Consider the following 19,559-nt stretch of genomic DNA (forward strand, 5'->3'; position numbering starts at 1 on the left):
CAGTGAGGAAAGAACAGGGCGATAAGGGCTTAAGCTCTTGGCGTTCACAGCTGAGAAGAGGATGAGACCGTTCACTGAGACAGGTAACAATGGGAGATAAATATGTTTGGAAGGGAATATCAAAGTACAGTTTAGAAGATGCCAGGTTGAGAGCCTTTTAGGGGGACGCATTCTTCGGGAGGCAGCGATTATTTCTGGAGTGCTTACAACACGGCTGGTGGCAAAATGCACACTTATTTATTTGGGAGAAAAAAAGAAAGGATAAGGATGGGTGGAGGATAAGAAAAAACCCGATAAACACAATTTCCCCTTCTCTGGGGCTCTTGCTCCTTCTGTCTGCTGTCATTTGTCTTTCTGACTCTCTGCACGCGTCCTGCCCCTCCTCATTTACTGGGTGGAATGATCCGATACCTGACATTGGTAGTTTCTTGGCCTTTTAATTTCTAAATCCATTATTGCCACTCCAGTGCTGTATATAGTCTCATGACCCCACCACGAACTTTATCACTAAGAACACTATCCTTGGGCTGGGGATGTAGGTCAGGGTAGAGTACTCGCCCAGCACCTGCCCCCCCAGTTCTGTCCTCAGCTCCCTAAAACAAACAACAAAAATCTCATCTGCCATCGAGCCCCCCTCCTCTCCCCTCTCTTTGTCCCTCTGCACCCTGGACCCGCTTCTGGCCACTGCCCTGTTTCTTTCCTGCCTCTCACTTCAAAACATCTCTAGACAAGTTCCCACCTAACCTCTCCTGACACGGCAGGCATTCAGGAAGCCTGTGGGCAGGCATGTCCAGCCTTCTGAAATTGCAGCATTGTCACCCACAAAGTTTATGCTTGAGAGCTGTGGAATCTGGTTGAGAGGAAGGAAGGAAGGAGGGAGGGAGGGAGGGAGGGAAGGAGGGAAGGAGGGAAGAAGGGAAGGAGGGAGGGAAGGAGGGAAGGAAGGAAGGAGAGAGGGAGGGAGGGAAGGAAGGAAGGAAGGAAGGAAGGAAGGAAGGAAGGAAGGAAGGGAGGGAGGAAGAAAATGCAGACTTCATGTTTTAAGTAAATTTATGATTGTGTGGGGGCTGCATGCCAAGTCATCCTCAGCTCTGTGCAGCTGGGTGCAGCCCACCTGAGGGAATGTGGCTGGCTCCATGCTTCTACCCAACCCCCCAGGGGGGTACTGTGTGGACCACACCCCTGAGGCCAGGTGCCACCTCACACTTTGGCTTTACAGCTGCCTCACCAGGCCTCTCTATAATGCTACCAGCACTGTGCTCTGCCCCTTCCTTTCCAAACTGTAGTCTTGAGTTTTGACTTTTGTTTCTCTTTTATTGTTTTTAGCATATTTCAAGGGCTCTCGGCTATTTCAAGGGACTCTGTATTTCGAGGGACTGTCTTCAGCCTTCCTTACGCCTCTGCCCAAACAAGCCTATCCACGTCTCTGTTATCACGCCATAATTGTCTTTACCCAGCTTGGATCGCTCCAGGAATGTGTCTCCAACCGATTGCTATATAATCCATCGGGCATGTAGGAAGTGTTCATTAAGTGTTTGTTGAATAAATGGATGAAAATCCTGTAAGCATCCCATATAGATCCTACCCCACCCACCCAGTCACCCCAAAAAAAAACACCTCTCATTCTGGGCTGTTGAGATGGCTCCGTGGGCACCAGCTACTGAGCCTGACGACCTATATGGTAGAAGGAGGGAACCAACTTCCACAGTCTGTCCTCTGATCGCCACCCATGTGCCATGTGTGCGCACACTCACGTACACACACTCGTGTGATGTGCCTATGCACTTCCGTATATGTATGTATGCATGTATAGATACATATAGATACATCTGTATGTTTGGAAACCCTCGCCCCTTCCTTCTAAAGCACTTCTTCTTTCTCTTCTCTATTCTAATTAGTGGTAGCTTGTCTATCTGGTTATCACATTAAACATCAAGATCTAATTTTACTACCTTGATTTAGGTACTTACCTGGATTTCTTTCCTTATTGGTGTGTGTGTGTGTGTGTGTGTGTGTATGGGTGTGTGTGTGTGTGTGTGTGTGTATGGGTGTGTGTGTGTGTGTGTGTGTATGGGTGTGTGTGTGTGTGTGTGTGTGTGTATGGGTGTGTGTGTGTGTGTGTGTGTATGGGTGTGTGTGTGTGTGTGTGTGTGTGTGTGTGTGTGTGTGTATGGGTGGTTGTGTGTGTATATATGTGTGTATATGAGTGTGTGTGTGTGCACACACATGTGCGCACACATGTACGCACCTGTGTGTGGCTAAAGGACAACTTTAGGTGGTGTGCTCAGATGCTGTCTACTTGGTTTTGGACTGGGTCTCTTATTGGCCTAAAACTTTGAAAGTTAGCAGGCTGGCTGACCAGTAGGAATCCTCCTTTCTCTGTCTCCCCAGCATTGGGATCGCAAGTATGCCACCATGTCAGGCTTGTCTTTCCTTGTAAGGGAACATGAGTGAAAGATCTCAAACTTAGGTGCTTGTGCACACATGGAAAGCTTGTGCTGGCTGAGCCATCTTCTTGTTCTTATTGTAACTCACCTTCATCATCACATTAGCTTCTAACCTCATCTTCTTAGCCTCTGTTCTGTCTTCTCTCATGGGCACATGCATACACGTATGTATATATGTATGTTCATATGTATGTATACATATATACATGTGTGTATGTATGCTTATATTTGTGTATATGTGTGCACATATGTATATATTCATATATGTGTGTATATGTATGTATGTGTATATGTATGTTAAGATTCACATAAAAAATCACCATTTAACCATTTTGAAGTTTATGTATATGTAAGTCATTTTTGAAATGCATTAATGTTTGTCATACAGATATCAACCCATTTCCATCACCACTAAAAGAATATACTTTCTAATTCCCCCACTTTCCCATCTCCTGGAATCTCTTGCTTCTGTGGAGTTGTCCAGTAAGACATCAGACATAGGTAGAATCCTTTTGTGGCTTCTTTCATTAAGCACGTTTCCAAGTCTTGATGTCGCATATTTCAATACTTCATTCCTTCTGATGACTGAATAATGTTTATTCCATTACATAAACATCCCATTGGTTCATCCACTCATAAGTGGACGGGTATTTAAGTTGTTTCTACTTTTCACCTGTGGCGAATGATGCTACATGAAGATGAATGTGCAACTTCTGAGTCCTCTTGAGTATACACCTACAAAGTAGAACTGCTGGGTCATATGGTCATTCTGTTTAACACTGTGAAGAACCATCAGGCGTTCTCTGTAGATGCTGCAGTCAGCCATGCGTGAGGGTTCTGGTTCCTGCAGATCCTCAGCCATACTATGGGGCATGAAGTGGCAGCCAGCTGTGCTGTTGACTTCCATCCCTACTAGCCAATGACAGTGAGCATTGTTTTAGTTTGGTTTCTGTTGGTGTGATAAAAACTAACTCGGGGAAGAAATAGTTTGTTTGGCTGGTACGTTGAGGGAAGCCAAGGAAGAAAGACAGAAGCCTGGAGGCAGGAACTGAAGCAGAGGCCGTCGAGGCACACTGCTCACTGGCGTGGCCTAGGGGGCTTGCTCAGTCTGCTTTTTCACACTGCCCAGGACCACCCACCCCGGAGTGGCACCACCCACAGTGGGCTGGGCCCTCCCACAGCACTCAGCACTCAGGGGAAGGCACCGCAGGCTTGCCTACCCGCCAGGCTGATGGAGATTGAGGTTCCCTCCTCCCCTACCTTGTGTTTCAGCCATGTTGAGCCCATGTTGAGTCAGGAGGGGTGTATTCTTTGACAACTCAGTCTCCAAAAACAGAGGTTCTGAACGGGAGCAAAGGAAACGAGTCACCTGATGGTGGGGAGGTGAAGTGGGTTTCTAACCCTGCTGCTTTTCCTCTCACACCATTTTCCTCCTCAACTCAGTTTGTGCTCACTCTGTCCTCACCAGGCCGCGTAAATTTGGGTTGGACCACGTGCATGGCTCTAGGCCTCACTGAAAGGTTCTAGCCTTTAGGTTTTCCTGGCTGTGAGTTCTGTTCCTTCATGTCCCTTTGCCTCCCTGGGACTACATACAGTAGGAGAGCTCCCAGCTTGGGAGGAGGCAGGTGGGCAGAGCCATAGCAGGCAATTTGTTCTGTGGGCCCATTCCCTCTTTAGTCTTGACTGCAGAGGGCTGGAAAGTCAGCCTCTATTGTGATTAAGTTATAATTTAAGGCAGTGAACATGTGCTCTGCTGGCGGCTATAAAGATTCAAATCATAAAGTTTTACAGTGGAACGGTTTCTGTAAAAGCATCGTTAGGAAGTGGGAGCCATGCCTTTAATTCTTATGACATATGGGGCTGCCTGGCTTGTTTTGGTTTCAGTGAAGTTTAGTAGGGTGATGGGCTGGGCTAATTAGAGTCAGCCTTCTTCCTCCCCGAGAGCTGCGGCCCGCAGAGGACAATGGGAGAAGGTGGAAAGTGTTTCCTATGTCAGTTTCTCAGGGGCAGGGAGTGCTTAGACATCAAGAGGTCTCCTCCAGCTAAGTGTCAGCGTTTGCACGGTTGTCATCTTCCTCCGTCCCTCACTGGCGAGAGGCAAGCTTCAGCGATGGAACAAGCTCAGTGGGAAGATGACTTCACTTAGGGGCTCGAGAGAGGAGGGAGTGGGGCCCTGTAACTGAGCCAGCGGTAGGAAGAGTCTAAATTCGGTAGTTCCCCTACCAATGTCCATTTCACCTTCCTTGCCAGGCTAACTGGCAGGCCCCGTGCCCTGTCCAAAGCAAATGGACTGATGCCTGCAGCCAACTCTTGGCTCACCGTCACTCTTGATATGGCTGTGGGACAGCGTGGGCCTCACTGCTACGCCTATCGGTCGACTCGTGTGCCTACCAGAACCCAGCTGTACCTGTCCCCAGCCCTCTGTGGACGGAGAGTAGTTGTTAGCATAATCGCCTAACCTCAGTATGTGTTTCTTAAACTCAGCAATTGAAAGTTAGGAGGATTTTTTTCTTTTCTTTTCTTTTTTTTTTATCCCTATGAAAGTCAAGTTGAAACCTTGGGTGAATGTTAAAAATAGTCGCTGTTGAATGATGTGTGAGAGTGACTGAAGCAAAAACATAGTCCGGGAACCTGGTAACTCTAATTGCTCAGAGTCCTGATTCGGCTAAATCTTAAACTGTAGACCATGTGTTAGGGGAATGATTTATGCAGGAAAGATCTGGAAAGCTAGTCAATAGTCACGTGCCTTGACCTTACATCAAAAAACTATGAATGGATCTATATTCATACATCTGGAGGTAAAATCAAATGTTCAAGGTAATTATATATCCCTTTTTCTTGATATTCTGCTTCATGGGACTCTCCAGATTAACTAACCAATTCATTGAATAAGAGTTTCCGTGTAATGGGATTTATCATATATTGAGTGTCATTATGAGTGCATTAAATCTACAGAGAAAGTTATAGCTATATCTTACAGGTAAGGAAACTGACTTACAGAGCAGCTGAATTCGCCCCAGCTCACACAAAGACTGTGGCCACCCGTTTCCCCCAGAAAGAAGAAAAGGCCTGGTGTTGAGTTTGGTGCAAGTGGTGCTCACATTTGATTTTTGTGTTGTTGTTGGCTTTATTTTTTATTTTATTTTATTTTATTTTTTTATTTTTGAGACAAGGTTTCAGTTTGTAGCCCTGGCTGTTCTAGAACTTACTTTGTAGAACAGCACTGGCCTCAAACTCAGCGGAGATCCCCCTGCCTCTGCCTCCCAAGCGCTGGGACTAAAGGTGTGCGCCACCACTCTTGTTTGAATTTAACAGTCATACTAAGTGGGAACCCTAGGTTTTGGAGCTGAATTTGTATTGTCTGGGCTTTTGAGAGGGTTCAGGGAGTAAAGGAACTCTCCACCAAGCCTGGTGACCTGGGTTTGCTCCCCGAGTTATGTGTTGGAGGGAGAGAACCACAAAGTTGTCTTCTGGCCTCCACACATGCAGCATGACATAGGTACCACACACCTACAGATGCGCGCACACACACACAGAATAAACATACATGAGTAAATAAATTGTAATAAAATTTAAATCAAATCATCTTTTGGAAAGCAGCATTATCTTTGTTTAATTGATCAATAAACAATTAGGTCACCTACCCTATGCCCCATACCAGTTTTTATTCCAGGGATATGACAGTGAATCAAAAGAAGTCTCTGTTCTCATGCATTGTAGCGGACATTCTCGTGTAGCTGATGGTATGTGTCAGGTGGCTTAGCAGCCCTGTCTTCAGATATGCTCCCTAAAGAAACCCTTGCTCATATACTTTCAGAAATATATGCCCACGCCAGGTGTGGTGGCATATGCCTTTAGTCCCATCTCTCAGGGAGGCAGAGGCAGGTGGATTGATGTGAGTTCAAGGCCAGCCTGAGCTACAAAGTGAGTTCGGGGCAGCCAAGGCTACACAGAGAAACCCTTTCTCAAACAAAACAAAAAAAGTGTGCACAAGAATGACCATAGTAGCCCTGTTCATAGTGACAGCATGCAGAGCACCATAAGTCATCCGAATGCTCATTAGTGGAGGGCGGTGGATAAAAAGACTTTGCTATATCCATATAACTGGATACTATACAGCAATGAAAATGAAAGCACATCGTCACTATGCCATTTGAACAAGCACAAGGGACACTTAGAATCATAAGGCTGAGTAAAACAGCCAGTTTCAGAAGAGTCCACACACAGTGATGCAGAGCCTGTTATGGTTCCAAAGCAAGCAAAAGTAAGCAATGTATTATATATGGCCGCACATATCCAGAAAGTTATAGAGAAAAGTAAAGCTCGCGGGGGATGCTGAACATGGTTATTGTGTATGTGAGATGGGGAGGTGGTGCTCTGAGATCTAGGTGGAACACATAGGAAGTGCTGGCTGTGAGAAGATAGTTGTGTGCTAGTTCCTGTGTTAGATGGAGATTCACAAACACCTATCTTACTGCCATGCTTCATCACATTTGTGTAGCTCCTACATGTTTTTTTTTTTTTAATAAAAGTTTAATGCCTTGAAGAAAAGAAAATAAAAAAGCATAGTGATTAAAGTCAAAGATGTTGACTTGAAAAAGCCTAAATCAAAGCCAGGCATGGTGGTACAGACTTTTAATCCTAGCACTCAGGAGTCAGAGGCAGACAGATCTCTGTGAGTTCAAGGCCAGCTTGGTCTACATAGTGGGTTCCAGGATAGCCAGAGCTACATAGTGAGACCCTGTCTCAACCAACAACAAGGAAGGAAGGAAGGAAGGAAGGAAGGAAGGAAGGAAGGAAGGAAGGAAGGAAGGAAGGAAAGAAAGAAAGAAAGAAAGAAAGAAAGAAAGAAAGAAAGAAAGATCCTAAACTGGGAAAGCCAGGAAGTCCAGTGTCCTATTAACATACCTTGGTAGCTTGCACCAGACCCCATTCTCCATTTTCTACCTCTTTTCAAGAGGTCCCCATGCTCCTGCCTTCCTCTTTTGTCCACTATGTGCAGTATTGCTTCAGAAACATTGCGAAGGTTGATCCTGGGATATCATGGCAGGGGCAGAAGGAAGCTGGATAGAGCTTGAAGAAGGCGCCTGTGCTTTGGAACCATCAGGAGCAGATGCCCCTGGGCTCCAGGCTCCCCCATCACCTCCAGTCAAGCGCTGTGTGTATGCATGCCAATCTGCATGCGTGTATTTGGGGAACAGACAGAATACACCAACACCACTTCATGGAAAAGTTTGCTCTGGCTGTGGCAGAAATAGCAGATGGCCTGAGCTGCAGTCTTTGACCCAGAGCCATAATGCCCTTGCAGAAACAATCAGACACAGTGTAGGCAAGTATTTCCCGATGTTTCTAGGTTCATTCACTCACTTTAAAAATGCCTTTGCTCAGTAACTCTTCCCCGATAGCCTGCCGCGCACCAGTCTTGCCCAGACTTTGGGAATGACTTGGTGAATAAATGAACATGGGTCCTTCCTGAAGTTTGGTCCAGTGGGGAACACAAACAAGTCAACAAAAAGCCTTTGCCATCACGAACAGGGATGATTGCTACGGAATAAATGGCGCTGTTGTATAAAGCAATGCAGTGATCTGTCAAGGGTGGTCTCTGAGGAAATGTATTTAAATTAAAATCAGAGGTTAAGGCTTGCAATGCACAAGGCAGCTTTAGCGGTCCTGAGTCAGTAAAGCGCTCATTGCGTTCGAAGGATGAGAAAGAACCAGCCGGCTTACACCATGTAACATGCAATTGCAGAAATCTCAGCTGCATACCAACCACAGTCAGTGGTACCTCTTTCTTTCTTTAATTTCAATTTATTTTTTATAATTTATTCACTTTACATCATGATTGAAACCCCCTCCCTGCTCTCCTTCTGGTCCAACCCTTCCTCCCTCTTCCCCTCTATTCTCCTCCCCTATTTCTCAGAAACAGGGAGCCCTCCTCCCCTACCATCTGATCCCAGCCTATCAAGTCTCATCAGGACTAGCTGCATCTTCTTCCTCTGTGGCCTGGTAATGGCCCCCTCCACCAGGGGGAAGTGATCAAAGAGCAGGGAACAGAGTCCGTGTCAGAGACAGCCCTTGCTCACCTTACTAGGGAACCCACATGGGGACTGATCTGCTTATTGGCTATTTCTGAACAAGGGGTCTAGGTCCTCTTCATGCATGGTCCTTGTTTGGTGCATCAGTCTCTGCAGACCCCTAGGGGCCCAGACTTGTTGGCTCTGTTAGTCTTCTTAGGAATCAAAGCAGATGCTAAGACTCACAGCCAAACTTTGGGCAGAGTGCCAGGAGTCCTAGGAAAGAGTGGGGGAAGAGAAGGACCCAGAACAGACAGGAGCTCCATAAGAAGGTAACCCCCAGTAGGCAGGCAGACTGGTCCAGGCTGAGCTCAGATGGGCATCTCTCTCTGCGTCTTGCACTTGGCTAGGTTTGAATCCACTCCACACAGGCATATTCTGCAGCTTGGGCCAAAAAGACAGGCTGCTTTGTGATGAGAGCCACCCACATGAAGTGCATTTCAAGACCGTGCTTAAGTCACGTTTGCTAATCCACCGTTGGCTAAACATAGTTGGCTGTTCACACAGCTTTCTGTGTGAAAGAAAGTCCAGCTTTCTTCTTTTCTTCCTGGTCTTCTTCTCCTAAAGCAGGTCTGGGACTCAAACTCAAGGTTTTGTGTTGGCAAGGCAAGCACTTTACTAACTGAACTATCTCCCTGGCCTCAAAAAGACCTTTCTTTTGGTTTTTGCTTTTTCAAGAGTTCCTCTGTGTAATAGCTCCAGCTGTCCTTGAACTCACTCTGTAGACCAGGCTGGCCTCAAACTCATAGATTCACCTGCCTCTGGCTCCCAAGTGCCTGTGACTGGCTGGCTTTGCTCTGTCCAATGTCAGAAGGCCAGCTTTCAAATGCCCGCTCTCCTTGAAAGGGGCAAGGGGTGCTGAATGGAACCGTAGGGTAGGCTCCAGGCTAAGGGTGCTATTTTAAAAAGCATCTCAACACAGAGCAGAGGCAGGAGTGCTGTGCTTAGAAATGCCTAGTTTATAACAGTGCCCTATAACTATACAATACCCTCGCCCGTAACTCCACGGTGTCCTCGCCTATAACTGTGCAATGCTCTCATTTCACTGTGCAGTGCCCTTGCCTGAAACTGTATGATGCCACAGTCAGCAGATGCTCTTGGCCCTGAGCTGGCTGAAGCAGTTCAGAGACAAGGGAGGCTCTTCTGAACTTAAAGAATTCCAGAACTAGTGGGCAAGCTTACTTCCAACCCACGAAGGGCATTCAAGGAAGATGTGTCCCAGGAGTCATGAGAGCATGGAGCAGCAGGACTAGAAAAGGGTCCAATCTGAGATGGCTGGAGAGTATGAGCAGAGGGGCCATCGTGTGTGTGTACCTTGGGGTTTTAATTTGCTTTCAATACACATTTTGTTTCAATCAAATGTCTGTGGCCTTCTCCTTACTACCCTTCTAGCCTTGAACTTCTTGGAAGCCTTGCAGAGTGACACTTGTCAAGTCTACAAGGAACCCACAATGTGAGTGCCATTTCCAGAATTTCAGGCTCCCGGCTAGCCTTGACTCTCCTGACATCCTTATGCTTGCTTACCTATGCTAGCAGTGGAAGAGCTCCAGAAAACAGCCTCGGCTTCCCAGTGTCGGGCTCTGCTGACCTTCAGCCCATCTTCTTCACAAGCTCTGGAGTCTCCTGAGGAGAGGAGTTGGTCCTCTCACACTCAGGGTCTAGTTATCAGTCAGTGGAGACATAATACTATCTCAAGCAAGCTGTGTTTATGGGTCAGCCTCGTCATGATGACTTTGGACTTCAGGTTTACCTATCCTCTTCAGGTTTACCCCTTCAGGATGTTTTGTTGGGTATAATATCTGGGATGTAAGAGGAAAAAAAAAACCTCAAAGCGTTCTTTTTGTGGACCCTAAAGAAATCACCTCTACCCACAATCCAGAATTCAACCCATCCATCTCAGCAAGAAAGGCTGGGAAATTCAGCCCAGCCATGTATGCGGGAAGGAAGGGAAGCAGGTCTCAGTGAGCACATAACACCCTGCACATAGTAGGTGAAAGTAATAGAAAGGGTAGACCCCTGTGTTCAGGGTGGGACAGCAGAACAGCCCCCTCCCGTATCCACATATCAACATCAAGCCTTTCTACTTACAGTCGAAGTGTGATGGCTGAGACGTGTACTGCCCACCCTGGGGGTAGAAGGAATCCACATGAGTGGACAGCCAACAGGATGGGCGCTGACCAGGTCTAGCGGAAGGCTCCCTGACCCTGGCTGCCGCTGAGCTACTCAGATGGTGGCTTCTCAACAGGGGGCAGCAGGACAGCTCTGAGGCACCCAGCAGATATAACGAATGGACCTCTCTCCAGTGTCCCTAGAAGATGTCATGTCGTCCCGCCATTCTTTGGAGAATTAAGAAAATAGTTACTTGGGTAAAGTCCCCACCAGTGTCCTGGAACAGAGGTGAGACCCTTCTAAAGAGAGACAAACTGCATCTCTCATACAAGGAAAAGCCTCTATGTTTTCCCCCTCCCCCACCACAAAGAAAACAAACTGATGTCATGAGAAATTCCTTTCTGATAACTAAAACAAATTTGAGGTCCTAGGGGACCACTCCCATGGAGAGACAGTGGTCCCGGGGCTTAAGAATGAGAAAATGGTGACTTCTGCTCAGAGTTCTGGCTTAGATATCAGGTAGAATTTTTCCAGCATCATTTTGAATCGAGAGGCGCTGAAATGACTTCAGTAAAATGTTCTAGTGGGAGAAATGTAAAGAAAACAAAAATCCAACTCTGGCTGCTTTCCCCAGGCAAGGCATTAGTCAGGCAGCCGCTGGAGCCAGGCGTCTCTCAAGAGCCTGTTTTTCAATGTCGCTGCAGTGGCTCTCCATGCTCTGGGTTTTAATTCTAGCCTCTAATCTCGGTCGCTTCTGTGATAAATTAATTGTAATGATAGAGGCCCCAGTTACGAGGTCTGCAGCGTTTGCTTGTAATGTGAGCGACAGGTTTAGGGCCTGCTTTATTTAAGATGCCGGGGTAATTACATGGGAGTTAGCATATGCAGGCAGAGATATGATTCATTCCTCCAGCCGCAAGCATGACACAGCTGTTTGCGGGATAAAATAGGGGAACCGTGTTGTTACAAAATGTTCCCCTTATTATACCTCATTAAAAACAAGGCTGTGATAAGTCAGGACTGGCAATGAAGAAAATCTACTGCCTCTCTGTAACGCCTGATAGGAGCAGAGCTTAGAGCTGTGCCGTGTCATTTTAGGTTTTATTTGTTTCCATTTGGGGTTTTTTGTTTTGTTTTGTTTTTGTCCTTTCACTGACTCTTCGATCCCTATTATTCAGCAACTCACTGTATTCTTTTGGCGGGGAGGAAGAACGGCCTCCCAGACTCTCTCTCTTTCTTCTCACGAACAGGGGTTGCCCTTCTCTTGCTTAGCGCGGGCTGAGGGTTTTCAGAGAGAGCGAGCATTCAGTGAGAACAAAGCAAAGGGGGCTTTTTTGGTGACCTGTCCCAATTTGGTCCTCATCACCTCCAATGGGAACACATAGGCTGAGAGAGCTCAGAGGCTCCAGCAGGGGCCAGAGCTTCAAAGTCAGAGAAAATCACGGGCAGGAGACAGGACCATTCCTTTCAAGAGACAGACATATGCTCTCTGCCCCCATCATCCTTCTTTTTAAAAATAACTTTCAAAATGGAAATGAATTGTGGCCTCATTTCCCTTCTTTTCTCTCTCTGTCCAAGGGAAGCGGTGAGACTTTTAAACCAGCACGCGCATTAACATTGAATTACAGAGCCAGGGCCAAATCCATCAGGCTGTTCTTGATGAAAATGGATGGTTAGGAAAGACAAAAAGCCATGGTGTGGAGACTAGTGTTCAGATGGCAGCTCTGGAGGGCCACAGCCTGCCAAGCAACGCCCACTTGCCCAGGCTGCAGGAGTTGGAGTCTGCACTCTACCTAACCTGCCCCTCTGTGGCCGGTCCGCATCTCCAGGTCTCCACCTTCAACCTATAGAACGAAATCAGGGGTAATATTAGCTACCTCTAGGGTTCTTACAAGGGACAAATGAGATAATCCATGTACAAGTGCTTAGAACAATGCCTGGCAAAAAGCAGGTGTTCAATAAATGTTATCTATTATTGTAGGTGACACGATTAACAGCAACTGACTGCTGTGGGCCAGGTCCTGTGATAGATTTGAAAGGAGCATTTTAAGGATTGTAATTGCAAGCTGGGGATGAGCTCAGCGGTAGAGTCCTTGACTGCCTGGCATGGGTATGACCCTGGGTTCACGCCTTGGTACAAAACAATAACAAAGACTGTAGTTGCTGTAACAGAGATAAGAATGAATAGCCTGGCTTTTGGTTCTTCATCAGTTCGGGCTTTGGGAATAAAATGGTGGATTTAAGTTGGTGACACAAACAGTGAAGTATATGGGAGCAAGTAGCTGGCTCTTGGTTTTGCCCCTTTAAGTACTTGCTGAACTAAGTTGGAGTATTGTGCAATTCTGGAGAGAGAGTAAGCAGCCCTCAGAAAGTGAGCATGGTTTGTTCTGGGATCAGAAAGTCTTAAAGCACTGCTGGTGAGCTGGGCACGGTGGCACATGCTTTAACCTCAGTACTCGAGGCAGAGGCAGAGGCAGGCAGATAGATCTCTGTGAGTTCGAGGCCAGCCTGTCTATATAAGCAAGCTCCAGGCCTGCCAGAGCCACACTGTGAAGCCCTATCTCAAACAAGAAAATAAAATACTACTGGAGTCATAAAAGCCAAAGCTTAAGAGGCCGTATGATAGGAAATCTTTTATGTAATGCAAATAGCTAGGATCAGACAAGCATTAGATATTAAGAGAAGAGATAATGCAGATTACAGGTAACTCCACTGTAAAATTAGAAGGCAGAAACGCCACAGATGGATTCTGAGAAGTGTGGGCACCCAGAGCATGGTGAGAAGCTGGAAGCGCTTGGTGCTCCTTGCAGGTTCATTCATTTATTCAATGGGTATTTCTAAACTTCCACCGTGTACCAGGCGCTCCTCCTGGGCTCTCATCTATCTGCTGCTGTTAGCTACATGAGGATGAGTTTTGTTTTGTTTTGTATTTTTCATCTTCCTGTTGGACACTGTCAGCCTGAAGAAGCAAAAGTGTTTTTCTCAGCATCCCAGTTCTCAGAGGTCCCCTGTGGTCTGGCAAGGGGGTTCAGTGGGTAAAAGTGCTTGCTGCTCAGCCCGTTGACCTGGGTTCAATCCCAGGGATGTACGTGGTGGAAAGAGAGAACTGGCCGCTGAAAGTCGTCCTCTGACCTCCACGTGCACGGCCCTCCACGTGGCACGTGTGCTCTGCTCGCTCCGCCAGATAAATAAGTAAAATGTAATTTTTAAAAAGTCCCCCTGTGCCGCTGCAGCTTTGATATGTACCCATCTCTGAACCAGTTATTAAGAACCGAGAAAGAGTGTTTCCGCTGCCCACACACATGCTGCGCTCCTTGCCCTACATCCTGGGATGCAGAGGAAACAGGGCTCTGGGGAAAGTCAGAGCTGTAACGCCTATGCTATAAGAAAGGGTGGGGATCTTCAGTTGCCTCCCTAACCTTCCAAATTAAGGAACTGAGAGGAAGAAAGGAAAAAAACTCAAGTCAGTGTGAACAGAACAAAGAAAATAATCAAAATTAGAATGCAAATTAATGACATGGAGACTAGAAAAGCAAGGAAGAAACAGCAACAAAACCAAGAGTTAGTTCTTTGGAAGGTCAAAGGTTGGACAAACCAGATGCATGTCCGTAATCCTGATTCTGAGGAGGAAGCTGGAGGATCAAGGTTCAAGGCCATCCTTAGCTACATAGCTACATAGAAAGTTGAAAGCCAGCCTTGGGTACATGAGATGACTGGGTTGGACGGATGAACACACACACACACACACACACACACACACACACACACGGTAGGGGGCTTTAATCCGTAGTCAGACTGAATAACTCAAATTACCAAAATCAGGACTGAAAAAGAAGAGATGATCACCAGTGTTCTTATAGAACTATAAGAAAAAAAAATCAAGAAGGAATATTATCATGCCACTTAGTTTTTTGGTTTTGTTCTTGTCAATTTGGCATAAGCCAGGATCATCTGGAAAGAAGGAATCAGTTGGCCTGTAGGCAAGTCTATGGGGAATTTTCTTTTCTTTTTATTTTATTTATTTCGTTGGTTGGTTGGTTGGTTGTTTTTGTTTTGTTTTGTTTTGTTTTGAGACAGGGTCTCACTATGTAACATTGGCTGCCCTGGAATTCAGCATGTAGACCAGACTGGCCTGGAACTCACAGAGCTCTTCTTGACTCTGTCTCCGGAGTGCTGGGGTTAGAGCTGTGTGCCACCACACCCGGCTTGTGGTGTGTTTTCTTGATAAATGATTTGTGTGAGAGGGTCCAGGCCTCTAAAGGGAGTGCTGCCCCTGGTCAGTGCCAGAGAGCAGGCTGAGCAAGCCAAGGGCAGCAAGGCAGTAAGCAACGTTCCATCACACCCTCTGCCTCAGTTCCTGACCCTCCTTGGGTTCTGTCCCGACTACTTGATACCCTGCTTCATAAACAAACAAACAAACAAACACTATATAACTTAGACAAGATATACACATTTCTACAAAAACACAAAATACCGGCATAATAAAGAAAATCTAACCAGGCCAGTTAATTATAACTAAAGAAATTGAACTAGTAATTTAAAACTTGTTCACTACAGGATAGCGCACACCTTTGATCCCAGCACTCGGGAGGCAGAAGTAGGCGGATCTCTGAGTTCATAGGCCAGCCTGGTCTACAGAGTGAGTTCCAGGACATCCAGGGCTACACAGAGAAACTCTGTCTTAAAAAACAAAACAAAACAAACAAGCAAACAAACAAAAAACCCAACCAAACAACCAAATAATTAAATTGCCCACAAATAAAAGCTCATCCCCAGGTACATTCTATCAAATACCTAAGGAACAAATACTGCAAAACTCTGCCAGAAAAATAAAGGAGGAACTATTTCTCAAATCGTTGAAGACCAGTATTTTTGTGATGTAAAAATATGACAAAAATTGAATAACTAAGTGAGCCTTATAACTACATATATGCAACCCCCTCCCCCAATTCAACACATAAGAAAAGGATTTATGCAACAAAACTAAATGAAATTTACCCTAGGAATGAAAAATCAGTTCATTTCTTTTAACATGTAAAAGAAATCAATGCAATGGCATTGAGGCAGGAGGATTATGAGTTTAAGGCTAGCCTGGGCTACATAACAAGGCGTTGTCTCTTAAAAAAAATGAATGAACAAATATGCAATATAGTATACTATATTAAAAGATAAGAGAGAACTATAAAATTACCTCAGTAGATATAAAAATTTCATGACAAAAGCACTCAGCTGACTAGGAACATGGAGACGTTTATAAAAATATTGGGGTGCTGGATGGCTTCTCCCAATGACCAGGAGCAAGGCCAGGGTGCCCCCTCTCGCTACTCATTTAAGCCAGTCACAGCCCCTGAGCATATGTCTCCAGGGAAATGCAGATCAGGGCCACAGAGGGGTCATGCTTCACACCCACCTGGCTGGATGCAATGAAAAAGTCAGAGGCAAAGCGCTGACCAAGACGCACGGAAACTGGGCCTTCGTGCAGCACTGGTGGCCACGTAGCATTAGCACGGTGCCACCACTTTGGAAAACTGTCTGGCAGTTTCTCAAAAAGCTAAGCAGAGAGTTTCCGTTTAGCCCAGCAATTCCACTCTGGGATTCTGTTCTCACCTTCCTCGTGATGATGGGCTAGGATATGGAGCCTGTGTGACAAACTAAAGTGAGGTGATTGACACCGGCCCTGTGACTCAGCATTGGGCTGCCAGCGATCTGTGAAGGAGAATCATTGAGCCACGGCGGTGCCCGTTAGTACCGGTAACTAGAGGACATTGGGATAGCCACCGACCACTCTATACTCCCAACTGGAAACATGTAGCCACTAAAAAGTTCAGACATTTATGTTCAGATCAACATTACTCAAAATAGCCAGAGTGGGACCAATCCAAGCATTCATCAGCTGATCAGTGGAGAAGCGAAAATGTGATTTATTCACACAGTGGTATGTTTTCAGCCAAGAAAAAGATGAGCTACTGATAAATGATATAACATTTATGAGCCTTGAACACATGCTGGTAATTAAAAGCTATCAGACATGTAAAAGAGGAAGAAGAAAAGGGGAAAAAAAAGAAAAAGCGAGGCAGTGGTGGTGGTGGTGCATTCCATTAATCTCAGCATTGGGGAGGCAGAGGCAGGCAGAACTCCATGGATTCAAAGCCAGCTGGGACTACAGGAGCAAATTCCAGGATAGCAAGGGTTACATAGAGAAACCCCATCTCAAAGAGAAAAGATATATATATATATATATATATAACAACAACAAAGATATCAGACATCAAAGAAGCTATGCATTGTGTGATTACATTTATATAAAATGTCCGGAATAGGAAAATTTTACCCAAAAAAGTAGACTGGCAGCTTCCTGGGGCAACCAGGAGCAGGATTAGGACCTTCAGCTTAAAGGTATTTGGGGAAAAGAAACTTAAGTACAGCGACCTAAAATGTATTGTGGCGATGGCTGAACAGCTCCCTTAATACTGAAATCTTTAAGTTTTATGCCTTATATGAGTCCATTGTATGATACATGAATCATATTTGACAAATATGTCCTTTTGAAAGGAAAAGGAATTATGAAGAATTGACCTTGGACATTAATGGTGGGATAGTGGGAAGGGAGAAAGTAAAGAGTGATTATAGAACTAGAGGACCTACCGTACTTCGCTGGAAGTTTGATTTATGTACAAATCCGAAGAAGAAATCAATTCATGCTGAAATTTCTAAGTTAGGCGGCCGGGGGAGGTGTAACACCACTAACAGAAACTGGAACTATCAGAGTCAGAGGAAAGAGTTTGCTTGGAGAGATATTCTCAGCTTACCACTGTGCTTGGGGCAGAGCAGGTGATAATTAGAAGCCTAATTAGAGATGGCTAATTAAAAACATAATTAGGGTCTGGCGAGATGGCTCAGTAGTTCAGAGCATCGGCTGTTCTTCCAGAGGACCTGGGTTTAATTCCCAGCAACCACATGATGTAACTCCAGTCTAGGGGATCTGATGCCATCATCTGGCTTCCATGGGCGCTGCACACACGTGGTCCACAGACATATAAACAGGCAGAATACTCATACTAATTAGAGACAGTGAATCAGTGGGTTAAGGCTCACCGCCAAGCCTGGCAACCTGAGTTCAATCCCTGGCTCCCACGTGGCCAAAGGGGAGAGCCAACTCCTACCAGGTGTCCTCTGGTACATGCTTTGACACATGCTCACCTGTTACCTTCACCCCACAAAGTAGACTGAGAAATGTAGCTTTTTTTTTTTTAATCACAAGATGGAAGCCATTGACAGGGGACAGTATAATCAGTTTGCATTTTAAAAGAAGTGTGACTGCAAAGTAGAGAATGAGGAATGGGCAGGGCTCTCCTGGAGGATGAAGAGCACCTTGCGGCCTTTCAGATATTAGGCACCTGTTGGAGCTTCTGGTTAGGACTTGGGATGCAGATAATTCTACAAAGGTGAAAAATCAAAAGAAGGGTCAGCGCTGGTGATGGGGGCTTAGAGTCAGCACGTGGTAGCTGAAGCTGTGGGAGGAGGTGAGCTCTCTCCGGAAGAAACATAGGTGGTCATGAGCATGCAAGAACGAAGGAATGAATTGTACAGCCTTGTTGAATCGGTTTGGCTAGCCCCCTACGGAATGATGGATGCTGGGGAGAAAGGGGAAGACTTGAAGTAATGAATCCCACGGGGCAGAGCTGGGTCTAAGGGAAGAAAGTTACATGCCCAGAGTATACAAGGATGACTGGCCACATCCACACTCCTCACCTTTCACCCCTGCCCTTCACAGCCACATACCTTTCGGGCCCAGCGTGGTGCTTCTGGGTAATAGATGTGTGATGGTCTGGAGCACAACTCGTATTTAGTCTGTCCCACCCCGTGTACACAAACCCTGCTCTCCCATCGAGTTGGTAAAATTAAAACTTCATCAAGCATGCTCACTGGAGGGTGCTGAGTGTTCTGTGGCTTGCCCCGGAGAACAGGGCATTGCTGAGTGGACAGCAGCATTGTGAGAGCTGAGCAGACAGCTGCACTGTGAGAACCTTGCTTGGGGTTCTTCCTCAAACTCCATGCCTCCTGCTGACCTGGAAAGCGCCCCGAAAGCAAAGCCCTGACCCGTGACACTGGCCTATGGGTCAGAACCACCTCTATTCTGGCTACTTCTGCCCTTTTCCCTGTATCTAAGTCAACCTAGGGCTTAGAGTCTGGAAATCATAGGTATGCCTAAGGCCTCGGGGAAACAATCTTGTAACCTGCTTGAGGTCATCCTCTCCAGTTCTGCTCACTACCCACAGCTGAGGTGCTCCTTCTAGGCAGGATCTCAAGGAACCCAGGCTTGCCTCAAACCCTCTTGATAGCTAACATTGACCTCTTCCTGGGCCTCCTGCCTTCACCTCCCCAGTGCTGGAATGGCCCTAGGGTTTATGCGGTGCTGGAAATCAAACCCAGGGCTTCCTGCATACCAGGCAAGCGCTCTACCAACTGAGCTACAGCCCCGGTGCCTGGGTACTCTCTGAGGGATTGTTGGTTCTTAACTTAATTAATGGGGCATATATGCATTTGCTAATTCTCTCCTACATCTGAGCAAGTATCCCTCCCTGTGCCGAGAGACTGGGGTCGTCCTTTATACCCCTATCCGGGTGTCATTGGCTAAGAGTCTTCAGTGAATTCCAAAGATAATCTTTTCCCAATAAAGGCCAGACCTTGCGAGTCCATGATCATGTTCCCCTCTCCTTAGTGCAGGATAATTATCCCCATAATAATCCTCAAGTTCAGCAGTTCCTCTTTCGGACTCTAAAATGGCCAGAGTGCTTCTTAAAGCAGAGATTGCTGGGCCCCGGAGTTTCCGATTCTCTAGGTAGGAGGTCTGTGGCTCTACATCTGGAGCAAATTCCCGAGGGATACCGATGCCGCTCATTCAAGACTTGTCCTTCTATCTCATCAT

General features: G+C 46.2%; 1 protein-coding gene and 1 long non-coding RNA gene across 6 annotated transcripts in view; both read left to right on the top strand.

Annotated features, from left to right (window-relative positions):
• Positions 1–9,899, top strand: part of LOC132653027 (uncharacterized) — a 40,506-nt gene extending 30,607 nt beyond the window's left edge. Inside the window, exon 3 of the long non-coding RNA XR_009590660.1 lies at positions 9,575–9,899. This is a non-coding gene — a long non-coding RNA (uncharacterized LOC132653027). The remainder of the gene's footprint in view (positions 1–9,574) is intronic.
• Positions 1–19,559, top strand: part of Rnf220 (ring finger protein 220) — a 219,281-nt gene that overhangs the window by 56,164 nt on the left and 143,558 nt on the right. The window lies entirely within an intron of this gene.

Source organism: Meriones unguiculatus, chromosome 3 (genome assembly GCF_030254825.1).
Source record: "Meriones unguiculatus strain TT.TT164.6M chromosome 3, Bangor_MerUng_6.1, whole genome shotgun sequence".
NCBI classification, from domain to species: Eukaryota; Metazoa; Chordata; class Mammalia; order Rodentia; family Muridae; genus Meriones; species Meriones unguiculatus.